This window comes from Octopus sinensis, linkage group LG7 (genome assembly GCF_006345805.1).
Source record: "Octopus sinensis linkage group LG7, ASM634580v1, whole genome shotgun sequence".
NCBI classification, from domain to species: Eukaryota; Metazoa; Mollusca; class Cephalopoda; order Octopoda; family Octopodidae; genus Octopus; species Octopus sinensis.
In genome coordinates this window covers 11,982,908-11,992,233 of record NC_043003.1, presented here as the reverse complement: position 1 = coordinate 11,992,233, position 9,326 = coordinate 11,982,908, and the positions used below count along the sequence as shown (strand labels likewise).

General features: G+C 37.6%; 1 protein-coding gene across 2 annotated transcripts in view; it reads right to left on the bottom strand.

The window, feature by feature from the left end:
* Positions 1-837: 837 nt before the first annotated feature.
* LOC115214196 (transcription factor ETV6) overlaps positions 838-9,326 on the bottom strand; it is a 50,324-nt gene continuing 41,835 nt past the window's right edge. Inside the window, exon 10 of one of the 2 annotated variants that reach the window (XM_036504511.1) lies at positions 838-871. The gene's annotated coding sequence lies outside the window, so the exon portion shown is untranslated. The remainder of the gene's footprint in view (positions 872-9,326) is intronic. The other variant, XM_036504512.1, reaches the window with a different exon arrangement.

Below are 9,326 nucleotides of genomic sequence, written 5' to 3'. Positions count from 1 at the left end.
GATGACGTACTCGAAGAAACTCTGGGTGTATGGATAACTTCCGGAAATTCGACACTGTGGGCGGTACTTGTCAGCACAATCTTTTGGATTTCTCTGAGACATAGTTCTCCTGGGATATTATCTAGATGTTTCTGACATCCATTTCTTATCATACCTAAGACACCCACAATAACAGGAACAGTTCTTGCTTTAAGATGCCACATCTTTTGTATTTCAATTTCAATTTCCAGGTCCTTATATTTACTTAATTTGTCAAATTCCTTTACAGATATATCTTTATCAGTAGGAACACATACATCTGTTAGTCTACAAGTATTTCCTTCTATGTCTTTAATGACTATGTCTGGTCGATTAATCTGGATCATTCTGTCGATGTTGTCAAATTCCTTTACAGTTATATTTTTATCAGTGGGAACATTCACATCTGTTAGTCTACAAGCATTTTCTTCTCACTCTTTAATGACTATGTCTGATTGATTAGCCTTGATCATTCTGTCGGTGTTGACTGGAAAATCACAGAGGCTAGTGACATTTCTACCTTCAACAACTGGCTCAGGATGATGTTCATACTAGTAAGCAGGAGTGCGAATTTTGTAGTGTTTACATATTTTCCAGTGTAAATACTGCCCTACCCTATCGTAAATACATATTATTATTATTATTATTATTATTATTATTATTATTATATCGAACCCGAAAGGATGAAAAACAAAGTCGATCTCGACGGAATTTGAACTCAGAACGTAGCGACGGGCAAAATACCGCTAAGCATTTCGTCCAGCATACAAACGATTCTGCCAGTTCACTGCCTTTTTAATAATAATAATAATAATGATAATGATAATAATAATAATAATAATAATAATAATAAAATAATAATAATAACAATAATAATAATAATAATAAAAGAAGTGCAATAAAACCAGTGAATGTGCTTATTATTGGTATTATGACGCTCCCTTGTTACAGCAAAATCCTCATTGGTGTATTTTACACAAATACCAGCGTATAACCGATATAATTTGTTCATGATAACACTTCCAATCAGTTAAGATCAGAAGCCACGAGAGCCACTGCCTGGTACTGCATCAGGGCATAATAATAAAAGAAGTGAAATATAACCAGTGAGTGTGTTTATTATTGGTATAATGACACTCCCTTGATACAACAAAATCCTCATTGGGTGTGTTTTACACGAATACCAGCGTATAACCGATACAATTTGGTCATGTCCCCAGTCTTTCTCCTGTTTCTGCGCCAATTCCTTAGAGTCCGATACTGAATGAGCTGCTACAGTCTTTTCTGCATTAGTGTATCATCAATATGTCTTCTGTTTGCTTCTGTTCTTAAGGCCCGTTCTTGGGTTACCATTTATAGCATCTTCTGTGGCTTTCTTCAAATCCTCCTTTAACCAGCATCAAGTTTAAATGTTTGAGAATGCGGTGCTCTTGAAGTAAATTCTATGCATTTTTCGTTCAGTTTTTTTTTCCTTTTTGTTTTCATATCTTTATTTTCTTTTTCCCCGACGTTTCTTCATTTTTTTTTATTATACTTCCATTGTTTCTTTCTTGATTCTCTGACGCATGCTTGTACAGTGTTCCCCTCTTTCAACACAAACATCTATTTTCATGAAACAAAAGCGAATTAAGAAAAACAACATGACAGTGGCATGTATTTCAACTATACAGGTATATCAAATACCACACAACATAAATTCTTGACGTATTAAAATTATTTTCACCTCTAGAGGATGGGTCATAATTACTAAATGGCAATTAAAACCAGCTTCACTTGACAAAGGGATATAATCGCATGAATCAGGAATTCTCCAAAATTGATAAGCCATTAAAGAAAAGATGTTTATCGCTAGGAATAGGAGTTTAGTTGTGGACATGTGTTTACCTACGCCATAAACATGTTTTACTCGTTTTGTATAAGCCTAAGACTCTTGGCGATGGGAAAGACGGTAGAACAGCTGTCGTGCTGAAGACGCATATGTAGCCAGAAACACGTATCTACATTTGTCCTCTTTTCTCCAGACAATAGCTCTGTCCAGTTCTATATTTAAGAGATGAGGAATTATGTATATTATTTACATTATATACATTTGACGGATATTTGTCCTCATCTTGTTTGTTGTTAACACAACGTTTCGGCTGATATACTCTCCAGCCTTCATCTGGTGTCTTGGGTAAATTTCGAACCTGGGTTCTCATTCCTAGGGTATTTTTCGATGTTATTATTATTATTATTATTATTATTATTATTGTTCAAGTCACTGCCTGGAATCGAACTCGGAATCTTGGGGTTAGTAGCCCGTGCTCTTAACCACTACTCCACGGGCATATGGCGTAGTGGTTAGGAGTGCGGGCTATTAACCCCAAGATTCTGAGTTCGATTCCAGGTAGTGACCTGAACAATAACAACAATAACAACAACAACAACAACAACAACAATAATAACACCGAAAAATACCTTAGGAATGAGAACCCAGGTTCGAAATTTCTCCAAGACGCCTGATGAGGGCTGGAGGGTATATCAGCCGAAACGTTATGTTAACAACAAACAAGATGAGGACAAATATCTGTCAAATGTAACTACTTCTGTCCCTCTCATTAATAGCATAACAACTTTGGGCGAAGGCGTATGGCCAAGTGGTTAGGGTGTTCGGCTCATAGTCGTAAGGTTGTTTGTTCGATACCTACCAGCGCGTTGTGTCCTAGAGCAAAGCGTTTTACTTCACGTTGCACCAGTCCACTCAGCTGGCACAAATAAGTTGTACCTGTATTTCAAAGGGGCCAGTCTCATCATATTCTGTGTCACATTGAATCGCCATGAGAACTCCGATGAGGTTACACGTGTCAGTGGAATACTCAGCCACTTGCATGTTAATTTCACGGGTAGGTTGTGCCATTGATCGGATCAACTTGAAAACTCGTAATAATCGTCGTCGTAACCGATGGAGTACCACATTTTTATGGCAACTTTGAAGAATTCTTGATTCTTCAGATTATCTCCTTTTTACATGTGCAGCTGCTCTTAATTACAATCTACTAATTATGATTTATTCTCTAGAGGCATAGATAATTTTAATAAATCATGGCTTTGAGTTGTATAGTATTTATGATACCTAGATTAGTCTCCTTCTATTAAAACCCTTCCTTTATCAATTTTTTGTTTGTTCCTTCTCGAGCCACGCCTGGCTCATAAGGGCCAGTTTCCCGGTTTCCTTGGCGTATAGGTTCCCCACCTGGACCGGACGCCGGTCCGTCGCAGGTGAGCTGCAAGATGCAGGAGGAAAGCGTGAGAGAAAGTTGTGGCGAAAGAGTCAGCAGAAGTTCGCCATTACCTTCTGCCGGAGCCGCGTGGAGCTTAGGTGTTTCGCTCAAAAATAGACACATCGCCCGGTCTGAGATTCGAACCTGCGATTCCGCGACCGCGAGTCCCGCTGCTCTAACCACTAGGCCATGTACCTTCATCTTTATCAATTGTAATTTACAAGTAATCAATCACTTTGATCACTTGCCTGAAGCATATTTTGCGTCGTCAGCTACTTTCACTTTTCCTACCAATACTCTGTGGTTCTAGGATAGCCTACGTGATGATACCCGTGTTGTTCGGATAACCATACTTAACATAGATACTAATAAATTTAACATAAGCTGCATGACAAATCTGACGACAATTTGACCTATATTACTACTAAATTTTGCCACTCACAATTAGTTTTCAGAATCTAATCAACAAAAATAATTTTTTTTAAAGTCTTTGACAGGAGTGGCTGTGTGGTAAGTAGCTTGCTTACGAACCACATGGTTCTGGGTTCAGTCTCACTGCGTGGCACCTTGGACAAGTGTCTTCTACTATAGCTTCGGGCCGACCGAAGCCTTGTGAGTGGATTTGGTAGACGGAAACTGAAGGAAGCCCGTCGTATATATGTGTGTGTGTGTGTGTATGTTTGTGTGTCTGTATTTGTCCCCCAACATCGCTTGACAACCGATGCTGGTGTGTTTACGTCCCCGTAACTTAGCGGTTCGGCAGAAGATACCGATAGAATAAGTACTAGGCTTACAAAGAATGAGTCCTGGAGTCGATTTGGTCGACTAAAGGCGGTGCTCCAGCATGGCCGCAGTCAAATGACTGAAACAAGTAAAAGAGTAAAAAAAAAAGAGAGTAAAAGAGTAAAAGAGAGTACTTTCGCATCACAACAGTGGTTTAACAAATATCGGTTTTAAGGATAAAATTAAGCATAAGAAAACTTTTTACTGTATTATCTGGTAAATATTATCATGTGTGCACGTACTCAATAAATGCAGAGACTAACGTGGTCAAAAACTTCCTGTGTTATAGATAAACGTTTTCCTACCAATCCCCGTTATATGAAAATTTTGCAAGTGATGCTGCTTGTGAATATTTAATCGCTGCGCTTCCCATAGGAAGAATATCATAATACACAAACCAACAGGATCAACGAAATGCGGATGTAACGACACTGAGCCCCACTCAGCCACTCTTGTAAGTCGAACATATTGGGTTGTCCGGAAAGTTCGTGTCGATTTTTAAAGGAAAGAAGAAAGGTCAATAAATACTTGCCATTACATTTTTAATCAGCCAAATATGAACAATTTTGTTGCACAATGCGTCTCCATATTTCTTTTAACTTGAAAATACCCTCTTCCCAGAATTGAGGTGGTTTCATGGCAAACAATTCATCAAGGTATCTTTTTACGTCATCTAAGAAATTGAAATTTTTACAATTAAGACTATTCTGCAGAGACCTGAATAAGCGGAAATCCGAAGGAGCACTATCTAGTGAATATGCAGGGTAGGGTAACACATCCCAGCCAAGCTGCAGCAATTTTTATCTCGTTCCCAAAGCATCAAGTGCCGAAAAGGAACTTTCTTATCTTCCATTTTAAAGGGTTACACATGTTATAGGAACGAAAAGATAGCTTAAACTGTGCTTTAAATGGAGGTGTAGTCAAAAGCTATTTTATGGACTCAACCATGTTCTAAAATAAGTCGAAAGGTAAGCTGCTATAAATCGGCACGAACTTACCGGAGAATCAATACTTCCACCGAATCAGACGTAACAGGCGATAAAAGTTACATAGGTATGGCAGAGAGTAAGTTCAAAGCATGATATACTAGAAACACTGCTTCCTACGAACATGTTGATAAACAACAATATAAATCACACACACACACAAACACACACACACACACACACACACACACACACACACACACAGGGTCTAATCACAGCTGCCGTCTAAGGGGAGAGGAAAAGAACAATGTGGTTATCAAATTAAATGATAAATGCGAGCTATGAGGAGGAAATATATAAACGGCTGAGGGTGATGCTATTTATAAACAGCGAAGAAAAGCATTGTACAGAATATGCCTAAAAGTACACTAAAGTGTTTACGAAGCAAAACAGGATCAGTTTTTCGGATGATATCACCAGTTTGATAATTTACACACGCACAAACAAACAATATATATAGTTTTTTTTTAGTAAATCTCTCTCTATATAAAGCTGAAGTTGTCTATGTATGGCAGGTTTGGTAGCCTTCAACTAACACTATCTCCTCCGAGACCCTGCGGCGCAAGTTGACCAAAATCGAGAGTATGATAGAAGAAGGCTTGCTCTTCCTTCCGTAGAAGAAAAACTTCAAATCGGACCATGTTAACACCAAAAATTATTTACATCAAAAAGGTGCTTTTTTTTCTATGAAAATCCCTTTTTTTTTTTTGACTGCTGTGTCGCCATTTTTCGATGTATTTCAACCAGAAAAAATGTTCACTTAAAGAGAATAATAAGCTACATAATGCAAAATTTTTACTTTTCAAAAATTCCAATTCTAAAGGGTCGGAACAAACCCGAGCAACGCCGGGCGATACTGCTAGTAATAAATAATAATAAATAATTGTTGTTGTGTTGTGACCCCTTCGGTCATGACTGACCATGGGATTGCACCTAGAAAGTTATCCTCCGAGGCACAAGTCCGGGCAAGTTTGTTTATGGAAGACCAGCAGTCGCCCATGCATACGAGACTCCCCTCTCCACACCACCGATGTTATCCAAGGGAAAGGCAAAGGGGCCGATACACCTTGGCATCTGTGACGTCGCAGCTCATTTATTAACGTGCAAGTGGCTGAGTACTCCACAGACACATGTACCCTTAACGTAGTTCTCAGGGAGATTCAGCGTGACACAGAGTGTAAGAAAGCTGGCCCTTTGAAATACAAGTACAACAGAAACAGGAAGAAAGAGTGAGAGAAAGAGTGGTGAAAGAGTACAGCAGGGTTCACCACCACCACCCTGCTGGAGCTTTGTGGAGCTTTAGGTGCTTTTGCTCAATAAACACTCACAATGCCCGGTCTGGGAATCGAAACCGCGATCCTACGACCGCGAGTCCGCTGCCCTAACCACTGGGCCATTGCGCCTTCTCAATAATAAATAATAGCGTGTGAATATTTGGTTAAAACTCCCTTGGATGGAAAAAGTCGAACGCTGTGTGAATTTTCTTATTTGGGAGTCGCTCTTTGTTTCTGTTGAGAACACTGAAGGATTTTTAATGCTTGACCTTCGTAATTTTGTTCTGCAGTGTGAACTCTTGTGACCAATTCTTTTGCAACTGTAACATTTTTGATTTTTAAATGGACAGTCTTTTCTGAAATGTATGCCACAACATCCATAACATGGATTAGGATGTGGCACTCTTTTTTTGGTTTCATTTTTCCGGTTGAAATATCCGTATTTTTGAGGAATCCTTTTCTTGAATTTTTTCTATATCGTGTTTCAGGTTTACCATCTTTTGGAATTCTTCTGCCACGGAATATAAGGTTAGATCTTGGTTTACTTGTTCTAATTTAGAAAGAATTCTTGCCCGAATTTCTGTATCTTCGCTTGCTGTAAAGCCTTGCGTGAAAGTAAGACACTTGAACATATCAGGTGTAAGTTCTCTGAGTTTAAAACTTTCATACATCCTGTCGGCTGTTTCTGTGTATGTGATAAAAATCATCATTCTCTTTTTTCGTTATATTCCAACACTCCATTCGAGTGTTAAATAGAAACGTTTATTCATCGAATATGTTAGACAGTAATTCTATTGTTTCTTTAAAACAAATTTCAGTAGGTTTTTTTGTGGGGGAGGGGGCAATATGAAATTACAGTGACAGTCAAGTTCTAACAGAGCTGATTTTCGCAATAACAAAATCCCTTTTTGTTTGGAATCTTGCTTAAAAATCTTCTCGTACCATCTGTAGTACGATACAAAAGTTATACCCTCAGGATTACAACTGAATTCATTAATCAAGTTCGAAACGCCATCTTGCGAAAACGAACTTACCTCATTTTGGGACTTCTTTGTTATAGCTCCAATATTTGTTGTTGTAGTTGTTGTTGTTGTTGTTATTAAGCAACAAGACGGGTAAGGGTGATTAGGTGATGGTCTAGGTCTAAGGGGCGGGAGACCCCAGACCTTGGAAAAAAAAACACTTTGGTCGTCTTGTTGTAGTCGAGGGTTCTTCGTTGACGCCCGACACCACTGGGATGTGGCCCTCGAAGTCGCTGGAAATGGAAATCTCCAGGTCCAAATTCTTGAACGGCTGCTGGTGGTGCTGTAATAGTTGTTTCTGCAACTCCTGTTGCTGCTCTTGTTGTTACTTTTGCAACTGTACTATGGAAGATAATAGGTCTTCCATTATTTAACAAGTTGTATCACGAAGAAATTGTTAAACAACCTACGTGGGTTTCGAAAATCTGGTCACCAGATTTTGTAACGTAATTGTTACGTACAATAAATAAGATAACCAGACAACAGTAAAACCAATGTCACAGACTAACAAATCTTTTTATGAACCAACAATCAATATTCCTTGTGAACTGACCAACCGACACCTTCCGACTTCACTGCGAACTGGCACGAACTTCACTCGACTCCGAACTCTGAACTTACTCGGATCGTTACTATTTATGCTTTACTCGGACCAGTCTATCTTTCGTAAAGGGGCGTCGTAACTCTCATCATAACCATAGGTATGTATGATTTGGTGGAACTTAAAGTTTCAAAGGATCGTTACAGGAACCTAGCCCGTCGGGCTCAGGCTAGGTTCTTGTAACGAACCTATGAAATTTTAAGTTGCATGATGCCAAATCAAACTGTTTTAGATAATAATATAACTCTTACTAAATGTACTGAGTGCCTCTTTCTTTCGTTTGTCCACTCATCTACATGTGTGTGTGTGTGTGTGTGTGTGTGTGTGTGTAATTAAATAATTTGGAGAACTACGTTGCGTGGAAACAATTGTAGCGATTACAAATAAATGTCCAACGGTACTCCTTCGCCTCGTCTCCACCTTATTCAATCATCCATTCACACACTACAGAAGCCCCAACGCAAATCTGACAGTACGCATAATACTTCTGTTGGATAGCACCGGGTGAAAACTGAAGGTAGACGAAATTTAAACTTTACTACGTATATAACAGAATATAACCTAACTATATACATACATACATATATATATATAATCAAAATAAGCAACAAGGTTAACCAAGGTAGTGTAGTAGAATCGTTTCATGTTACTTCATTTTATTAAACACTGTTGCTTATTTTGATTATAATATTTTAATTATAATAAGTGTTGCTTATTTTGATTATAATCACCCCATTTGATTTATACGGATAATACCATACCAAATTCTGGTGCCTTTAACTTAAGTAAGTACCATATTCATCTGAATCTAAATTTTGCTGAACTTATATATATATATATATATATATATATAACTCCAAGAAAGTTAGAGGTTGTGAATCCAACCAACTAAGGGATAATATCTATCCAATATACTGCTGGTAGAATACCCAATTATTAATACACAAGTGATTTTTTATTGCATTGCAATTACAATACCGAGTGTACCAAATGGGTGAGGGTAAAGAGATACTTTACCATATATATATATATATATATATATATATATAACAATAAGAAATGGAGGGGATCAACAGGTGGTTCATCAACTTTTAGACATTATATCATGTTAACTTATTTATTTATTTACTAAACTGATAATTACAATAATATACATAGATGTATAACATATTATGCTTTACATATAAGATATAAAATATAGTAATATATAAGGATACCGGTAATTATTATAAACTAACAAACATGAAATATTCATGTATATATAAGTATGTATATTATTGTAATTATCAGTTTAGTAAATGAATAAATAAGTTAACATAATATAATGTCTAAAAGTTGATGAACCACCTATTGATCCCCTCCATTTTCTTATTGCTATATAT